General features: G+C 45.3%; 1 long non-coding RNA gene across 3 annotated transcripts in view; it reads left to right on the top strand.

The window, feature by feature from the left end:
• Positions 1–18,150, top strand: part of LOC130544363 (uncharacterized) — a 31,889-nt gene extending 13,739 nt beyond the window's left edge. Inside the window, exons 2-5 of one of the 3 annotated variants that reach the window (XR_008960589.1) lie at positions 293–372; positions 12,287–14,371; positions 14,960–15,169; positions 16,421–18,150. This is a non-coding gene — a long non-coding RNA (uncharacterized LOC130544363). Of the gene's footprint in view, positions 1–292; positions 373–12,286; positions 15,170–16,415 lie in introns of all 3 variants that reach the window. The other 2 variants (XR_008960588.1, XR_008960590.1) reach the window with 2 other exon arrangements.
• The last annotated feature ends 21 nt before the right edge of the window (positions 18,151–18,171 follow it).

Here is an 18,171-nt window from a genome sequence, read left to right as displayed (position 1 = left end):
GCTTTGGCCGATGTCGTAGAGGTTGCTGCCTATGTTCTCCTCTAGGATTTTGATGGATTCCTGTCTCACATCGAGGTCTTTCATCCATTTGGAGTTTATCTTTGTGTATGGTGTGAGAGAGTGGTCAAGTTTCATTCTTTTGCATGTAGCTGTCCAATTTTCCCAGCACCATTTATTGAAGAGACTGTCTTTTTTCCACCGGATGTTTTAAACAGGCCAATTAATTATGAAGAGATTGAGTCAGTGATAAACTCTGACAAAACTCTTTGTTTTTGTTTTGTATTTTCCTTAGGTGATTAACACTTTAGGCCTTGCGGATCCGCTGAGGAAAGCAACGGCGCTCACAAGAAGGAAAACAGACTCAAAGTCTGTGTAGGTACAAAGTTTATTGCCCTTAAGACTTTGCTTCCTGCCTTCCATTTATAACCAAGAACGAAACCAACAAGAAATAGAAACCAAACACTGAGACTAGTCCATGCAAAAGAACAACGATAAAAATGAGAGGTAGAGCAATATCTTACAGGCCAGTATGCAGCCTGCAGTTAACATTCCAAACTTGAAAACCGATGTGAAGAGTATCGGATTGATTTTTGCAATTGCATAAATATACATCGTAGGTACGTATATATGTACGTACCCTGCGTATAAATACACACACACATCCACACAGACACCGTTTGCGCAACTGAAGTGTTGGGGGAGGGATGGCAGTCCAAGTGGGTAAGTAGGTTTGAAAAGCAATAGAATGAAGTTTCCTGCAAGGTTGCACAGCTTGAGGAAACAGCCTTGACCTCTGTCTGTAAAGCGGTGCCTTCCACATAGGCTGCTTCCGAGGGTTGTACGTGTTCCTGTTTGTCCAGCATGCGGAGTAATGCCTGGCACTGGAGTCAGCACTCAGCACTGTTGATTAGAAGTGAAATGAAGCAGCCCCAGCCTCGACCCTCACTGGCTGGGAGAGCGGGGAGGGCGCCTTCCCATTCCCTCAGACGAAGAACTGCCCGCTGGAGGGCATGTCACACCTCTCCTGGCAAGTTCCCACTGTTGCAGGTGACACTCCTGCCGATAGGGCAAAGTCAGTCAGTGCTTCTTGAATGAACAGGTGGCTGGACCAGATCCGCGTTTCCCATGGGAGGAATGTGAGGTGACTTTAGGTAGCACCCCGGTAGATGTGTTACATTTTCAAAGGTATTGATTACAGGGTGTGTTAGAAGAAAATATTAGGTAGCACGTCACACCTGGGTGCTAAAAGAAGTGAGTTGATCTAAAGGACTGTTGAGGGGCCCCTGTGTGGCTCAGTGGGTTGAGCATCTGCCTTTGGCTTGGGTCATGATCTCGGGGTCCTGGGATTGAGCTGCATGTCGGGTTCCCCGCACGCTTCTCCCTTTTCCTCTCCCTCTGCCACTCCCCCTGCTTGTGCTGTCGTTCTTGCTTGTTCTCAGTCTCTCAAATAAATAAATAAAATATTTAAAAAATGTAAAATAAAGGAATATTAAATGGAGCAGGTGCATGGTGAATGTCATGAAAATTTCAGGACAATCGTGGATTGAATGAACACTGTTAAAAGGTCTTTCTAAATCTGATATTTTTCATTCTTGGCATTTTATTTCAATATCTATTTATTTATTTAACTTTTTGAGAGAGAGAGAGAGAGAGAGAGAGAACACGTGTGAGCAGTGGTGGGGAGGGCAGGGGAGAGAGAAAGATCCCAAGCAGGCTCCACGCCCATTGCAAAGCCAGACATGGGCCTCAATCTCAAGAGTCTGAGATCACAATCTGAGCCACAACCAGGGGTCGGCTGCCCAACAGACTGTGCCACCCAGGCACCCCTGATTTCTTCCTGGTGTGTCCTGCAGTCACTGGAGCATCGTGTTAGAGTTGTCATTACGTGTGCACATGGACGTGCTCAGTCTTCCTCGTGGAGTGGTTGGACCGCTGCACTCACAGCCCCTGGCTGCTTCAGTCCACGTACCATCTAGGGGCCATTTGAAGAAGGGGCACAAATTCTAATTGCTGTTCGAGAACCATCCATCGATACCTTCTGATCAGACCAAGAAAGACTCAGTAACACAGCCTACACCTGGAGGGTCAGGAGCTTGGAAAGAAATCTCAGAGCCGATGATGGCGATCTCTTCAGAAGCGCAGCCTCGCCAGTGTGCTTGGCTGCACGAAGGTCAATGCTGTGTGGAAACTCCCAGATATCCTGAAAGGGAAGACCTAACCAACCCATGTCACTCATCTTTTTCCTTTCATTCTGTTCAAATAAGTCTAAAAGGGCTTTTTCATAAACACAAAATTAGAATTCTAAGCAATAAGAAAAACACTGACTAACTGGCAGTGTTTCTTCTTTTTTCTGTCTTACAATTGATGGTGTCTTAGAATGAAATACGGCATATGGTTAGTGTAGAAACATTCTAAAACAAAGAGAAGTTAAAACACACACATACACATACACACCCATGCACCCCAGAAATCTCTGATGTTTCTCCTGTTTCTCTGCTGTTCTTCAGCCTCCCTGCCTGCCTTCTGCTACTGGAACATTCCAAGGCGCTTCCTGCCCCAGAGCATTTCTATCTGTTGTGTGTCCTGTCTGGAATGCCTTTTGCACAGCTCTCTCCGATTCTGTGGGGCTCCACGTGGCCTTCCCTTTTCAGGGAGGCCTCCCTTTTACCTTCTCTAGTGCAGGTCCTTCCATCCCCCATGCTGTTGTCCTTCATCTGGCATAAGCTCTTATGTCTCTTTGTGTCTGCTCTTCCCGGGCTCCCCACGGTATCCCCAATGCCTGGCACTTAGCAGACACTGGACAGGTATTGCTTGAACTGGATCCATAGTGTTAAACTGAGGGCGAATGCAGCAGCTGCTCCTTGTCATCCAGGAGAGGGCAGTAGGAAGTACAGGGAGGAGCTCCTAGAGGAAGGCAGTTTGGTCAGCTTTTCAGCAGGTAGAGCCGCTGAGTGGTGGAGCGAGTGCCTTCTTTGTGGGGCGTGCTCAGGGAGTGGCTTGGTGTTGTTGAAGGGTTCTGGCACCGGATGTCAGGGTTGGCCAGTCATTTGGAATGTTCCTTCCAACCAGACATCCATGTTTGAGGACTGTTCTCATCACTGGTCTGTGGTTCTTGCTTCAACTGCAGATGTGGCTTTTACCACTAGATGGCACTAGATGATGCCTTTGAGGACGGTGCTCCTCAAAGCACTAACAGAGAGCAATTGTCTCTGTTTTAATTATTGAAGTAATCCATCTATACAATGTTATATCAGTTTCAGGTGTGCAGCATAGTGATTTGACAAGTCTGTATACATTACACAGCGCTCACCACGATTAAGTATAGTCACTATATGTCACACAGTAGGGCATTGTTACAATTTTATTTGACCATATTCCAGACATTGTACTTTTCATCTTTGTGAGTTATTTATATAAGTGGAAGATTGTAACTCTTAATCCCCTTCACCAATTTCGCCCCCCCCCTTTACCTCTGGCAACCATCAGTTTGCTTTCTTTCTTGAAGAGTTTGTTTTGTTTTGTTTGTTTGGAGAACAGATTTTTCATGACACTTATACCCAGAACACATACTTCGACCAAAGCTTCCTGAAACAGTCTTTAACTCTTACAGTATGTAGTCCATACTGATTTTTTCTAGTTTACTCTAGTTGACTGTATTTTCTAAGACGGTGATTTGCAAACTATTACATTGATTTTATGACATGGATGGGTCACAATTCATTGTTTGAAAAGCACCATTTTAGACAACTGAGCCTGTTCACCCTTGTAAAACTCTATAGGTCAGCTTTCCTTGACAATCTGGGTTTGCAGGTAATTGTGTCCCTTAGTGCGTACTTTGTGTGTTTCTGTGTTGAGTTGCTGCCTTGAGTAGCCGAAGGTATGTGCTTCCTTATGGGTGTCTGTGGATGTGGGAACATGGACGTGGGAGACTGGGGGGGACATGTTTGTACAGGATTTGCACCGACTGTAGTCAAGAGAGCAGTAAGCCTTGTCAGTGGATATAAAGAGAAAATAGAATATCTATCTGCTTCTGGGAGCTCAGAACCCAGCTGGGTGACATCATACACACACACACACCCACACCCACACCCTACCCCTTTCAGCTTACTCCTCAAGCAAGTGGAAATGAGCTGATGCGCTCAGGATATCATTTAGGATGTTTCAGGGTGTAAATAACAGAAAACCAACTCCATTTGGTTTATTTATTACTTTTTTTAAAATGTAAATTCAATTAGCCAACTTACAGTACATCCATAGATTCAGATGTAGTGTTCAGTAGTTTGTCAGTTTTATGTAACACCCAGTGCTCATCATATCACGTGCCCTCCTTAATGCCCATCACCGAATTATGTCACCCCCACACCCACCTCCCCTCCGGCAACCCTCAGTTTGTTTGCTAGAGTTAAGAGTCTCCTATGGTTTTTCTCCATCTCTGATGACTTCCCAGTCTGTTTTCCCTCCCTTCCCCTAGGTCCTCTGGCCTGTTTCTTATATTCCACATATGAGTGAAACCATATGATAATTGACTTTGTCTTACTGACTGGTTAGTGTACTTCGCTCAGCATAATACCCTCCAGTTCTATCCACGTGGATGTAAATGGTAAATTTTCATCCTTTCTGTTGGCTGGGTAATATTCCACATGGTATAGATGTGGTATAGATGGTAATACCACATCTTTTTCCATTCATCTATCGATGGCCATCTTGGCTCTTTCCACAGTTTGGCTGTTGTGGACATTGCTGATGTGAACATTGGGGTGCACGTGCCCCTTCGGGTCACTACATTTGTATCTTTGGGGTAAATACCTAGTAGTACAATTGCTGGGTTGTAGGGTAGCTCTTTTTTTTTTTAAGATTTTATTTATTTGTCAGAGAGAGAGAGCACAAGCAGGGGGAATGGGAGGCAGAGGGAGAAGGTGGCTCCCCGCTGAGCAAGGAGCCCGACGCGGGACGTGATCCCAGGAGTCTGGGATCGTGACCCGAGCCAAAGGCAGATGCTCAACTGACTGAGCCACCCAGGCATCCCAAGGTAGCTCTATCTTTAACTTCTTGAGGAACCTCCATACTGTTTTCCAGAGTGGCTGCACCAGTTTGCCTTCCCACCAGCAGTGTAAAAGTGTTCACCTTTATCGTCATCCTTGCCAACATTTGTTTCCTGTCTTGTGAATTTAAACCATTCTTACTGGTATGAAGTTTTATCTCATTGTGGTTTTGATTTGTATTTCCCTGATGCCAAATGATATGGAGCAGGTTTTCATGTGTCTGTTGGTCATTTGTGTGTCTTCTTTGGAGAAATATCTGTACATGTCTTCTGCCCGTTTCTGGATCATTTTTTGAGTTTTGAGTTTGATAAGTTCTTTATAGATCTTGGATACTAGCCCTTTATCTGATAAGACATTTGCAAATATCTTTTCCCGTTCTGTGGGTTGCCTTTTAGTTTTGTTGACTGATTCCTTTGCTGTGTGGAAGCTTTTTATCGTGATGAAGTCCCAATAGTTCATTTTTGCTTTTGCTTGCCTTGCCTTTGGAGATGTGTCTAGCAAGAAGTTGCTGCGGCTGAGGTGGAAGAGCTTGCTGCCTATGTTCTCTAGGATTTTGTGGGATTCCTGTCTCACATTAAGGTCTTTCATCCATTTTGAGTTTATCTTTGTGTATGGTGTGAGAGAGTGGTCAAGTTTCATTCTTTTTCATGTAGCTGTCCAATTTTCCCAGCACCATTTATTGAAGAGGCTCTCCTTTTTCCATTGGATTTCTTTCCTGCTTTGTCGAGGATCAGTTGACCATAGAGTTGAGGGTCCATGTCTGGATTTTCTGTTCTGTTCCATTGATCCATGTGTCTGTTTTTGTGCCAGTACCATGCTGTCTTGATGGTTACAGCTTTGTAATGGAGCTTGAAGTCTGACATTGTGATGCCCCCAGCTTTGGTTTTCTTTTTCAACATTCCTTTGGCTCTTTGGGGTCTTTTCTGGTTCCATACAAATCTTAGGATTATTTGTTACAGCTTTGTGAAAAAGTTGATGGTTTTTTCATAGGGATTGCATTGAATGTATAGATTACTCTGTGTAGCATAGACATTTTAACAATATTCTTCCAATCCATGAGCGTGGAACATTTTTCCGTTTCTTTGTGTCTTCCTCAATTTCTTTCATAAGTGTTCTGTACATTTTGGAGTACAGTACCTTGACCTCTCTGGTTAGGTATATTCTTAGGTATCTTATGGGTTTTGGTGCAATTGTAAATGGGATCGATTCCTTCATTTCTCTTTCTTCTGTCTCATTGTCAGTGTATAGAAATGCAACTGATTTCTGTGCGGTGATTTTATATCCTGCCGTGTTGCTGAATTCTTGTATGAGTCCTAGCTATTTTGGGGTGGAGTCGTTTGGGTTTTCCACATAAAGTATTGTGTCATCTGCAAAGAGTGATTGTTTGACTTCTTTGCCCATTTGGAGGCCTTTTATTTCTTTTTGTTGTCTGATTGCTGAGGCTAGGACTTCTATTTGAACAGGTGTGGTGAGAGTGGGCATCCCTGTCGTGTTCCTGACCTTAGGGGAAAAGCTCTCAGTTTTTCCCCATGGAGAGTGATACTCGCTGTGGGCTTTTCGTAGATGTCTTTTATGTTACTGAGGTATGTTCCCTCTACCCCAACACTGTGGAGAATTTTAATCAAGAAAGGATGATGCATTTCGTCCAATGCTTTTTCTGCATCAATTGAGAGGACCGCATGCATCTTGTCCTTTCTTTTATTAATGTGATGTATCATGTTGATTTGATTTGCGAATGTTGAGCCACCCTTGCAGCACAGGAATAAATCCCACTTGGTCACGGTGAATACTTCTTTTAACGTACTGTTGTATCCTACGGGATAGTATGTTGGTGAGAATTTTTAAACCCATGGGGTCTTTGTCTGGTTTTGGGATCAAGGTAATGCTGGCCTTATAGAACAAGTTTGGAAGTTTCCCTTCCATTTCTATTTCTTGAAACAGCCTCAGAAGAATAGGTATGAGTTTTTCTTTAAATGTTTGGTAGAATTCCCTTGGGAAACCATCTGGCCCTGGACTCTTGTGTGTTGGGATATTTCTATCACTGCTTCTATTGCCTTGCTGGTTATGGGTCTGTTCAGATTTTCTGTTTCTTCCTGATTTAGTTTTGGTAGTTTGTAAGTTTCCAGGAACGCATCCGTTTCTTCCAGATTGCCTCATTTGTTGTCATATAGCTGCTCATAATATGTTCTTAAGATTGTTTGTATTTCCTTGGTGTTGGTTGTGATCTCTCCTCTTTCATTCATGATATTATTATTTTGGGTCCTTTCCCCTTTCTTTTGGATAAGTCTGGCTAGAGGTTCATCAGTCTTATTAATAATTTCAAAGAACCAGCTCTAGGTTCATTGATCTGTTCTACTGTTCTTCTGGTTTCGATTTCATTGATTTCTGCTCTGCTTTTTATAATGTCCGTTCTCCTGCTTGGTCTAGGCTTTATTTGCTGTCCTTTCTTTAGCTTCTTTAGGTGTAAGGTTAGCTTGTGTATTTGATACTTTTCTAATTTTTTTTTGAGAAAGGCTTGTATTGCTATGTACTTTCCTCTTAGGACTGCTTTTGCTGTATCTCAAAGGTTTTGAGTAGCTGCGTTTTCATTTGCATTCGGTAAGAATTTTTTTAATTCTTTTTTTTTTTTTTAAGATTTTATTTATTTATTTGACAGAGAGAGAGACAGCCAGCGAGAGAGGGAACACACGCAGGGGGAGTGGGAGAGGAAGAAGCAGGCTCTCAGAGAAGCAGGGAGCCCAATGTGGGGCTTGATCCCAGGACCCTGGAATCATGCCCTGAGCCGAAGGCAGACAGTTAACGACTGAGTCACCCAGTTGCCTCGAATTTTTTAAAATTCTTCTTTAATTTCCTGGTTGACCCATTCATTCTTTAGTAGGATGCTCTTTAGCTTCTGAGTGTTGGTGTTCCTTCTAAATTTCCTCTTGTGCTTGAGTTCCAGTTTCAAAGCATTGTGGTCTGAAAATATGCAGGGAATAATCCCAGTCTTTTGGTATTGGTTGGGACCTGATTTGTGACCCAGTGTGATCTGTTTTCGAGAATGTTCCATGTGCACTGGAGAAGAATGTGTGTTCTTTTGCTTTAGGATGGAATGCTCTGTATATATCCATGAAGTCCATCTGGTACAGCATGTCATTCAGAGCCCTTGTTTCCTTGTTGATCATCTGCTTAGATGATCTGTCCATTGCTGTGAGTGGGGTGTTGAAGTCCCCTATGATTATTGTATTATCATCAATTGTTTCTTTAATTTGGTTTTCAATTGACTTATATAATTGGCTGCTCCCATGTTAGGAGCATAAATATTTATAATTGTTAGATCTTCTTATTGGGTGGACCCTTTAAGTATGATATAACATCCCTCTTCCTGCCTTACTATAGTCTTTGGTTTAAAATCTAATTTGTCTGATGTGAGCATTGCTACCCCAGCTTTCTTTTGAAGTCCATTAGCATCATAAATGGATCTGTACCCTCCTCACTTTCAATCTGGAGGTGTCGGAGTCTCTTGTAGATAGCATATGAATGGGTCTTGCTTTTTTATCCAATCTGATACCCTGTGTCTTTTGATTGGAGCATTTAGCCCATTTACATTCAGAGTAACTATTGAGAGATATGAATTTAGTGCCTTTGTAGTACCTGTAGAGTCCCAGTTTCTGTAGATCGTTTCTGTTTCTTTCTGGTTTACATTACTTTTGGGCTCAGTCTTCGCTTAGAGGATCCCTTTTAATATTTCTTGCAGGGCTGGTTTAGTGGTCATGTGTTCTTTCAGTTTCTGTTTGTCCAGGAAGCCCTTTATTCCTCCTTCCATTCTGAATGACAGCCTTGCTGGATAAAGTATTCTTGGCTGTATGTTTTTCTCATTTAGTACCCTGAATATATCATGCCAGCCCTTTCTGGCTTCCCAGGGCTCTGTGGATAGGTCTGCTGCCAGCCTAGTGTTGCTACCCTTTTAGGTTAGGAACCTCTTGTCTCGAGATGCTTTCAGGATTTTCTCTTTATGTCTGAAATCCGCAAGGTTCGCTCTTGTATGTTGGAGTGTTGATCTCTTTTTATTGATTTTGAGGGGGGTCCTCTCTATATCTTGGACTTGTAATGCCTGTATCCATCCTGGGATAGGGAAATGCTCAGCTATGATTTGCTCAAATATACCTTCTGTCTCCCCTCTCTCTCTTTCTTTGTTCTCGGGGACCCCAGTAATTGTTTTGCATTATGGTATTGCTGATTTCTTGAAGCCTCCCTTCATGGTCCATTAATTGTTTTTCTCTCTTTCCCTCGGCTTCCTTCCTTTCCATCAACTTGTCTTCTATGTCACTTACTCTCTCTTCTGCCTCACTTACCCTAGGTGTTAGAGCATCCAATTTAGACTGCATCTCAGTTAAAGCATTTTAAATTTCAGCCCGATTAGATTTTATTTCTGCACTAAGATTCTCTAGTCTCTTTTATGCTTTTTTCAAGCCCAGCTAATAACTTTATAATAGTTATCCGGAATTCCAGCTCTGATATTTTACTTATATCCATATCAATTAGATCTGTGGCAGAGAGTATTGCCTCTGGTTCTTTCTTTTGTTGTGAATTCCTCCTTCTAGTTATTTTGCTCACAGAAGAATGGATGAACAGGAGAGCAAAATCAAAAATATTAACCACGACCCAAGCAAAATCCACACTAGACAAATCCAAAGAGGTCAGAAACCAAAAAAGAAAAAAAAAAAAGGGTAGGGGAGAAGAGAGAATATAATCTCCCAGGTGTTCAAAACAGGTGATCCACTTGGTCTTGGGTATATTTTAGTCTGTTTGTTAAAAGACACTAAATCCCAATAATGTAAAATCACCAATGTGTGTGTGTATGTATATATACATATACAGAAACATAAAATTGAATAAAGTGAAAAGAAGCCAAAAAGGAAGAATATATCTAATGTAAATGTAAAAAAATGAAAGTTAAAAAAAGACTTAAAAGCAAAGAGTTGATAATATACGAAACTAGTTGAAAAGGAAAAAAGAAAAGGAAAATTTTAAACTGAAAGATCAACAAATCACGAGAAAACCTTTGAATTTTATTTACTGTTTTCCCCTAGTGCTTGCTTCTAAACTTGGTGTTCACCTGTTTTTCCACATGGTTTTCTGGGGGAGGGGCCCACTGTGCTGATTCTCAGGTGTCTTTGCCTGGGGGGAGTTGTACCCTCCACTTCCAGGGGGCCAGGCTCAGTGTAAACTGCCTCTAGTTGGTCTGTATGGCTTTTGTTCCCTGAAGGCTTTCTGGGCCTCTTTAGAGGATGAAAACAAAAGTGGTCATGCCCTGATCTCCAGTCCCTGTGCTGAAAGATCATGGTTCCCTCTCTTCAGTAAACCCTCAGGGATAAGGGGTCTTCACTTTTGTGTATACCAAACTCTGCAGTCTCCTGCAGTGCATGCCTGCACTGATCCTCCCAGGAGAAGGCGGAGGGTCGCGGCTTTTCTGTCCTTTGCAGGGCCCCCACATGATAGCTGTTGCCTGACCAAGCTGCGGTTTGAGGTTTATGGCAATCCCCCTCCTCTGCTCCCTGACCCTAACAGATTTCCCGGCTCCAGTGCCTGGGAACTCTGCTGGCTCAGGTACCCCTGTTTTTCCTGTGACCCTAGGGATCCTGAGACCACACTGCCCCACCTGGGATTCTGCCCCACCTCGCCACCTGAGCACCTTTCAGGCAGGGACGTCTCTCACTTGGAGCAGATTTCTAAAGGTCTGATTTTGCACTCTGGGGTTATGTCACTTTCCTGTGGACAGCTCACACAGGCTCCCTCTCCCTGCAGATGATCTTCCCATATGTCCCCACAGATTCATTTCTCCGCACCTTCTACTTTGCAAAAAGTGGTCACATTTCTCTTTGTAGAATTCCAGCAATTCTTTCTGTACATCTCAGATTGAATTCATACATGTCCGGAAAGACGTAATAGTTATCTAGCTAAATTACAGGGACCAGATGAATTGAGGTCCCCTGCTGTTCCATCATCTTGCCTCCCTCCATCTATGTATTACTTTTTAAAAAATATTTATTTATTTTAGAGAGTGAGCAGGGGGATGGGCAAAGGGAGGGAGAATCCTGAAGCAGACTCCCTGCTGAGCACAGAGTCCGACACGGGGCTCAATCCCAGGACCCTGAGATCATGATGTGAGCCTAAACCCAAGGTAGCCACTGAATTGACGGAGCCACCCAGGTACACCTCCATTTGGTTGAAATGTTAAACACAGGGGTGCATGGGTGGCTCAGTCAGTTAAGCGGCTACCTTGGGCTCAGGTCATGATCTCAGGGTCCTGAGATCGAGCCCCCCATCAGGGTCCCTGCTCAGTGGGAAGTCTGCTTCTCCCTCTCCCTCTGCTACTTCCCCTGTTTGTGTTCTCTCAGTTATTCTCTCTCTCTCTCAAATAAATAAATAAAACCTTAAAAAATAAATAAATGGTAAACATATATATTAATTCACAAGATAACTGATGAGGGGCAGAGCAGACTCCAGGCCCACAGTGACTTGGCATGGCCTTAGCGTTCCAGGCTCCTTCCCCTACGTCTTGTTGTCCTAAGGCTAGTTCCACTCAGGTTTGACAGAAGACCTTCAGGGATATTTGGACTTCAGCTCCCCGGCTTAGAACACCAAAACTTTGCTTCCTTGTAGCGTAGACCAGGGAGAGTTTAGGCTACCATAGCATTTTCCGGTTGTATAGACCAGAGAGTACAGGCTACTCTAGCATTTTCTAGGTTGTAGCAGTTGTGTTTATTTGTTCCTGGTTTTCCCACTATGACCTGCTTAAGGGATGTGGAAGGACTGGTACCTAATACAGAGCCGGGGGAAATACTTAGGTAGTCATTCGTAAGTTTCACAAAACAATCCTGGATCTCCTTTCCTATGGACACAGAACTTCTGGTTGAGCAGAGTTGTCTGATTGGCTCTGGCCAGTGAGTTTGCTGAGGGAATAGGTGGTGGTAGGTCTTCTAGGTGAGGTATGAGGTGAGGTTATGTGCTTTCTAGGGTCCTGGAAAAAGAGTTAGCCGCATGAGTAAAGAGAGGAAAGAAATGGCCACTGTGCGGAGGTTGAGGGGCCGTGTATGTGAGCACCAAGAGGGATGGCCGAGTCTGTTGACATTGGTAAGGGAGCACCAAACGTGCCTCTGTTGGCCTTTTGAGGTAGATGATTTTCCTCCTCGACCTGGGTCCTGAGAACTGGGCCAGAACCTAATGACCTCTATTTATCTGCCTCCTTTCCTCTGTTCCAGGTTTGCAGTAAGCCTTGGCTACTGGCATGACCCTTACATCCAGCATATTGTAAGAGTGTCTAAGGAGAGGAGGTCCTCCGAAATTAACAGAGGCAAGTGACCCCCTCCCTCCCAACGTCCCCTCATCAGCCCAGAGGCCTGACGTTTTAGGAATTCATGCTTAAAAAGAGAGAGTTCCAGTGTTCACTCTCTCCAGGCATATGAATGTGCTCCTATCCCAACATCCTCATGAACACAGTGTATTATGAACCTTTTCATTGTGGTTAATCTGATATGGGAACATGTTATCTTACAGTAATTTTGTTTTATAATCCTCTGATTTTGGGGGTGAAGTTGAAAATCATTTTTGTATGTTTAAGAGCCATTTATATGATCTTTCACTGTGAATTGTCTGTTCAAGGAAGGAATTACTTTTTTGGCTTTATTAAAGCAGTAATAACACTGTTAGGCTCTGCAAGTCCTTTCTATCAAGACAGAGAAAGGATTTGAGGTGGGAGGGTGACTCAGTCTCAGCCAGACTGAGAAATTAACCAAGTGACCACAGTCCTTGTGTGTGCCAGGAATCCTGGCCCTAAAGATGGAGCCTATGGGTAGATTCTATAAGAAATGCAAAGAACGTTTAACGTGGTGGTCCCTGAGAAAAAGGACGTGGATCTTACTTGGAGCTCAGGATGAACCCAGGCATTAGGAAGATGGGGCCAGGCCTGGCTCAGAGGCCTGAAGCCTCCCTCCTGGGCTCCTGAGGAAGCTTTCTGTACCACTGCTGCAGAGGCAGGGACCCACCTCGGGGCCTTGGGAGCTGGGTGCCCGAGGCAGCATGTCAGCCAGCCTGCCTCTTCCTCTGCCTGGGCTGGCATCTCCAGACTGGGGCCCACTAGGAGAGTGCTTCCCAAACAGCGTGTGGTGAGCATTTTTAAAGTTTTTTCCCAATAATCAGCCTGTTGTGGATGATACTCTATAACATACAATAAAAATGATTTCCTCGAAAAATAAGAAGCCAGAGACACGTAAAATACAAGCTCAAATTGTGTAGTAGCAGAATCAATAGGACTGCAGTAAGTTTCTAAATGCTACTCCAATTTTGTTCTTAAAATAGTTAAGCGCAAGGCTTTAGAACACAGATTTTATCTTCCTTTCCCCTCTTTTATTTCCCATCCCCTTTACTCCAGCTCCCCACTCCGGAGCTAAACAAGTCCGTTTATTGGGCAACGTTTACTCCTGGCTTCCCCTCCCACCGGTGCTCTGTGAGGCCTTTTTATAAACATAGAGGCTCTTACCCACACAGAATGGAGATGAAGGGAACACGGTAAGAAATACTTTTTTTTTTTTTTTGACATTTATCTGCCCCATTTCCTGACCCCAAAATATTATTTTTGTCATGATCTCGCAATTCTGAGTATTAGTCGAGTCCTAAGTAGCTTTACCTAGCTATGAAAAAGCGCGTTTCCAAAAGGAACATTTAGATCTGACATTTTGATGTAAAACACTTGTCTTTCCCATGTAAAATAATGGGACATTTTATTTTAATTTTTAAAGATTTTATTTCTTTATTGGAAAGAGAGACCATGAGCAGGAGGGGCAGAGGCAGAGGGAGAAGCAGGCTCCCAGCTGAGCAGGGAGCCCGATGCAGGGCTTGATCCCAGGACCCTGAGATCCTGACCTGAGCCAAAGGCAGACGCTTAACCAACAGCCACCCGGGTGCCCCAAGGGGCAATTTATTTGTAAGATCGTTCATTCCATTAAATCATTAAATAGATTGTACTTACTTTGCTTGTAGCAGCTTTGAATTAAATTTAAAAAAGGAAGAGAATGTGAAAGTCACTCTTTCTCCCATGAAGTCCACAATAACCTGCTGACCCGGAGGAAGAGCAGAAGTGTCCTGATTTGCTTTTCTCCTGGCGTGTGCTCTGCAGGGATGATATCCCACCTCACTGAGCAATAGCTTGTCTCTGTCTCTCTCTCAGGACATTTCGCTCACGTCCATGGCGTGAGTCCGCTTATAAAGGCATTTCTACGGAAGACAGAATGTCATTGTCAAATTCTAAATCTTGGGACTGGGGTGGATACCACCTCTGGAGATTAAAGGTAAATGAAAATTCTGCCTCTTCTTTCCCAAATTGTTTCACCTGTGAAGGTGCCCGCCTGGTTCAGAAATGTTAAAATATATTCAGAGGGAATGCAGTGACGGTCTGTCTCGCGCCCCCGTCCCCAGATGCTTGCGCCTGCTGCCCCCGTCAGCCACATACTTAGTGTCCCCAGAGCTCTGGTGAAGGATGGGTGCCTTTCATCTCATCCTTTGCTGTTACAAACAGGGCTTAGGATAAAAATCCTAGTAGACATTTCCTCTGCATGGGTGGAAGAACCCTGCCCGTGGAATTATGAGAGCCAGAGCCCCTGCATCTGCCATATTGGCAATAACGAAGATTTTATTGTCATCCTGCTAGTGTCTTTGGTACAGGCTGGAGGTGCACACGGCTGGGTGATTGTGCGATGACACAAAGGCCTTTTGCAGCTATTCCCTGATTTGGTCCCTCACCTGCTCTGTTAGGGAGCAAGAACAGGTGTAACTGCGCTCACTCACAGGAAAGGAGACGAGTCTGGTTAGTGGCAGAAGTGGGACCAAATGGGCTGCAGCTCCTCCAAATCCAGGTTCCTTCCCTGTTCTCTACACAGAGCCTGTGCTTGTTCAGGGGGGTCTCTGCGGTCTGTTGGGCTGTGGTGCGTCTGTACCTCAGTGACCATGGTGTGGTGGAAGGAACGGGAGCAGAAGGCAGTGGCAGAACGTGTGCAGTGTGAGTGGAAGGCATTGGAGAAATGCCTCCTCTCGGCCCGACACCGTTTCGACTTGGTCCCGACATTTGGATTCTCCCCGCTGTCATGTAGGTGGGTTAATAATGAACAAATCTGACATTTTTATTCCTGGGAACAAGGTACATTGAGACTTAGGTACCCCTTCCAAGAAAAAGGTTCTCTCTCAGGAGTGAGGAAGGCGAACAGCACAGGGTCAGTAAGATATTGTGGAGGTGTTTTGTTTTGTTTGATAATTATATTGGTCCAAAGGGTTTTTTTAAATATATATGTTTCTTAAATAATAAAAAATAAACAATGCTTCTTTGCTTCTTGGAGCCTGGGCCTGTCGGGCCAAATTTAGCCCACTCAGCTATCGTCGTAAATAAAGTTTTATTGCAACACAGCCACTCCCATTTAGCTGCATCTTCTCCATGGCTGCTTTACCAGCATGACAGCAGAGTTGAGTAGTTCCAAGAGAGGCTGTCTGGCCTGCAAAGACTAAAATACTTTCTGGCCATTTACAGTAAATTTGCTAATCCCTGTATTGAGAGGTATGTGCTTGTAGAACGGGGCAGGGAAAATTTTGGCTGCCAGTCTCATTGTCTCATGCACCTTCCCCCGGGGATGTTCCCCTAGCTGCACCAGCAGAGGCAGCGGGTCACAGGCTTTTTGCTGCCACCATCGTGGGAGCTCGTTCTGTTTGATCTCAGGGGCCCAAGACTTTGGGCAGTTGAAGGCTCCCCACTTCGGGCAGCGGGCACCAGGAGGGCCCAGGAAAGCCAGTACCATCACAGAAACAGAATAAAGGGGCAGTGAACCCCTTTAAGGGACCTCAGCTGATCGGTGTCTCCCGACTTCTGTTTTCACACAACCCAAGGATCAAGGACGCAGAGGGTGGGTCTCACCTCAGGCAGCCTGTGCTGCGGTTGGCCCTGCGGGATCCTCTTCCAGTCCAAGGGCTGTGCTTCCTCACGGCGGTCCCCAGCTGCCATCCAGGAGCCGGTCCTGTCTTCGGTGTCTTTCTTGCCTCCTGTGACTCGCCAGCTTTCACTGAGTGGCGTGTCAGACAGACTCAGGGAATCCCAGAGTCCAAAGTGGAAACATGTGCTGCAGCCATTTAGCTCCTTTTCGAAAGCCCAGAAAAAAGCTGTCTGTTCCTTAGAGGCTCGAGGTGTGCCTTTTGGTAGCTTTCCCTCCCCAGTGACCCCTTAGTCAGTTCTTCTGAGGGTCAAGTAGCTGATGCATGGGGAGCGCTTTTTTTTTTTTTTAAAGATTTGACTTTTATTGGGGGGGGAGGGGCAGAGGCAGAGGAAGAATCTTAAGCAGACTCCCCTCTAAGCACAGAGCCCGATGCTGCGCTGGATCCCAGGACCCTGAGATCGTGGCCTGAACCGAAATCATCGTTGGCCGCTCACCCGACTGAGCCAGCCAGGCGCCCCAAGGGGAAGCTCTTTATACTAAAGTAAGAAGTCCTACAGAAGATGTGGGAGTGTATGCTGTCCTTCATCTGCTTTTAATTGTTCTCATTGTCTTTGGGAATTTTAGGCTCTCCTTACCCTTTCCTGTCGTGGGAGTAATGTTCTGGAAGGGTGCTGTGGAGTTTCCTAGCAGAAGTTAGTTCTCGTCTGCCCTAAGCCTTTCCTCCCAGTAGCCTCAGCTAGCTCGTCCATCGCCGCGCTCTGCAGACGGGCAGGCATGTGTGGCAGCTCTGAGAGTGAACGGTTGAGATGGGTGAGCCTGTCTTTTCTGATACATCACGAAGCGGTCCTTTACTCTCTCCTCCTGTGTCCCTCTGTCACCCTCCCTCTCCCCCAAACCAGACCCTCTGATTTTTCCACTAGGTTGGGGGTAGCTGGACCTATAGTTCTGACACTTAACCCATAGGGATCACCTCCTACTAGAAAATGCTTGCTTCTGATTTCTGACCCCATCATGCCAACCCCTAAGACAGCGACCCTCCCCCATCCCTGCTTCCCATCGCTCCTGACTGTCTACATAGGTGAGTTAATATACATACTACATACTACCGTCTACATACACGGTGCTCTTCCCTGCGCAGTTGTTCACATCAGAAACAGGGGTATCATCCTGACCCCCGCTTTTCCTTTGGCCCAGCCTGCACCGGCGACACCACCACCGGATTCTGGACACCGGCATCTGTGTTTCTCTTTGTCTTTCCCCTTTGACCAACTGGTTCTGTATTTCTGGAATAGAAGTAAGGTGGACACGAGGGTGTTAAAAGCATGCATGGCGGGGGGGATGCCGAACAGTCAGCAGGTTGTGGAGCGCCTTGTTTCTTGCCAGGCCTCAGGGGTGTGAGGAGCTGTTGCAGGAGACACGCAGTGTGTGGTTGAAACAGGCCAGAAAGGGGTGTCCTTGCAGTTGGTGAGCTGAGGAGAGAATGCGTTCGAGAATCCTCCTCAGGGCTGAGTGAGTGAGTGGACATGACAGAGATGGAGAGAATGTGCTAGGAGCCCAGAGGGTGACCAGGCTGGGGAGGCAGGTGGTGGAGCAGGGCCGTTAGTGTGTCTCTCTATGTGTGTGTGTGTGTGTGTGTCGTTCTCTGTGAGTCTCTGCGTGTGTGTGTCTGTGTCTCTGTGTTTGTGTCTTTGTGTCTCTGCCTCTCTGTGTGTCTGTGTGTAGGGGTCTGTGTGTCTACATGTCTGTATTTTGTATCTCTGTTTCTCTGTGTCTGTCTCTTCTGTCTGTGTGCCGCTGTGTGTGGGTCTTTGCGTCTCTGTGCGTATGACTGTCTTTGTCTAACTCAGTGTGTATGTTTGTGTGTGTGTGTCTCTGTGTGTGGCTTTCACACTCTCTGCTGCAGCCCACAGTAAAAATACATGTACAGCCCAGGCCAGGCCCCACATCTGTGTACCCGTGTCAGTAAATCAAAGGCACACCCTTGGCGCTTACTAGCGCAGGTCCTGCTGTGCGTGTGGCTTGTATATTTATTTCCTCATGAGTCCTCACAACCCCGTGAGGTGCAGTCAATTTCTCTACTGTGCACACGAGGAAAGCTTGGCCCAGGGAGTTTAGTGACTTGCAGCGCCTCACAGCAGACACGTGGTGGATGGGATCTGACCCCCATTCCCTGG

This window comes from Ursus arctos, unplaced genomic scaffold (assembly GCF_023065955.2).
Source record: "Ursus arctos isolate Adak ecotype North America unplaced genomic scaffold, UrsArc2.0 scaffold_2, whole genome shotgun sequence".
Taxonomy (NCBI): Eukaryota; Metazoa; Chordata; class Mammalia; order Carnivora; family Ursidae; genus Ursus; species Ursus arctos.
Note: the sequence above shows the minus strand (reverse complement) of the source record. Positions and strands in the feature narration are given on the sequence as shown.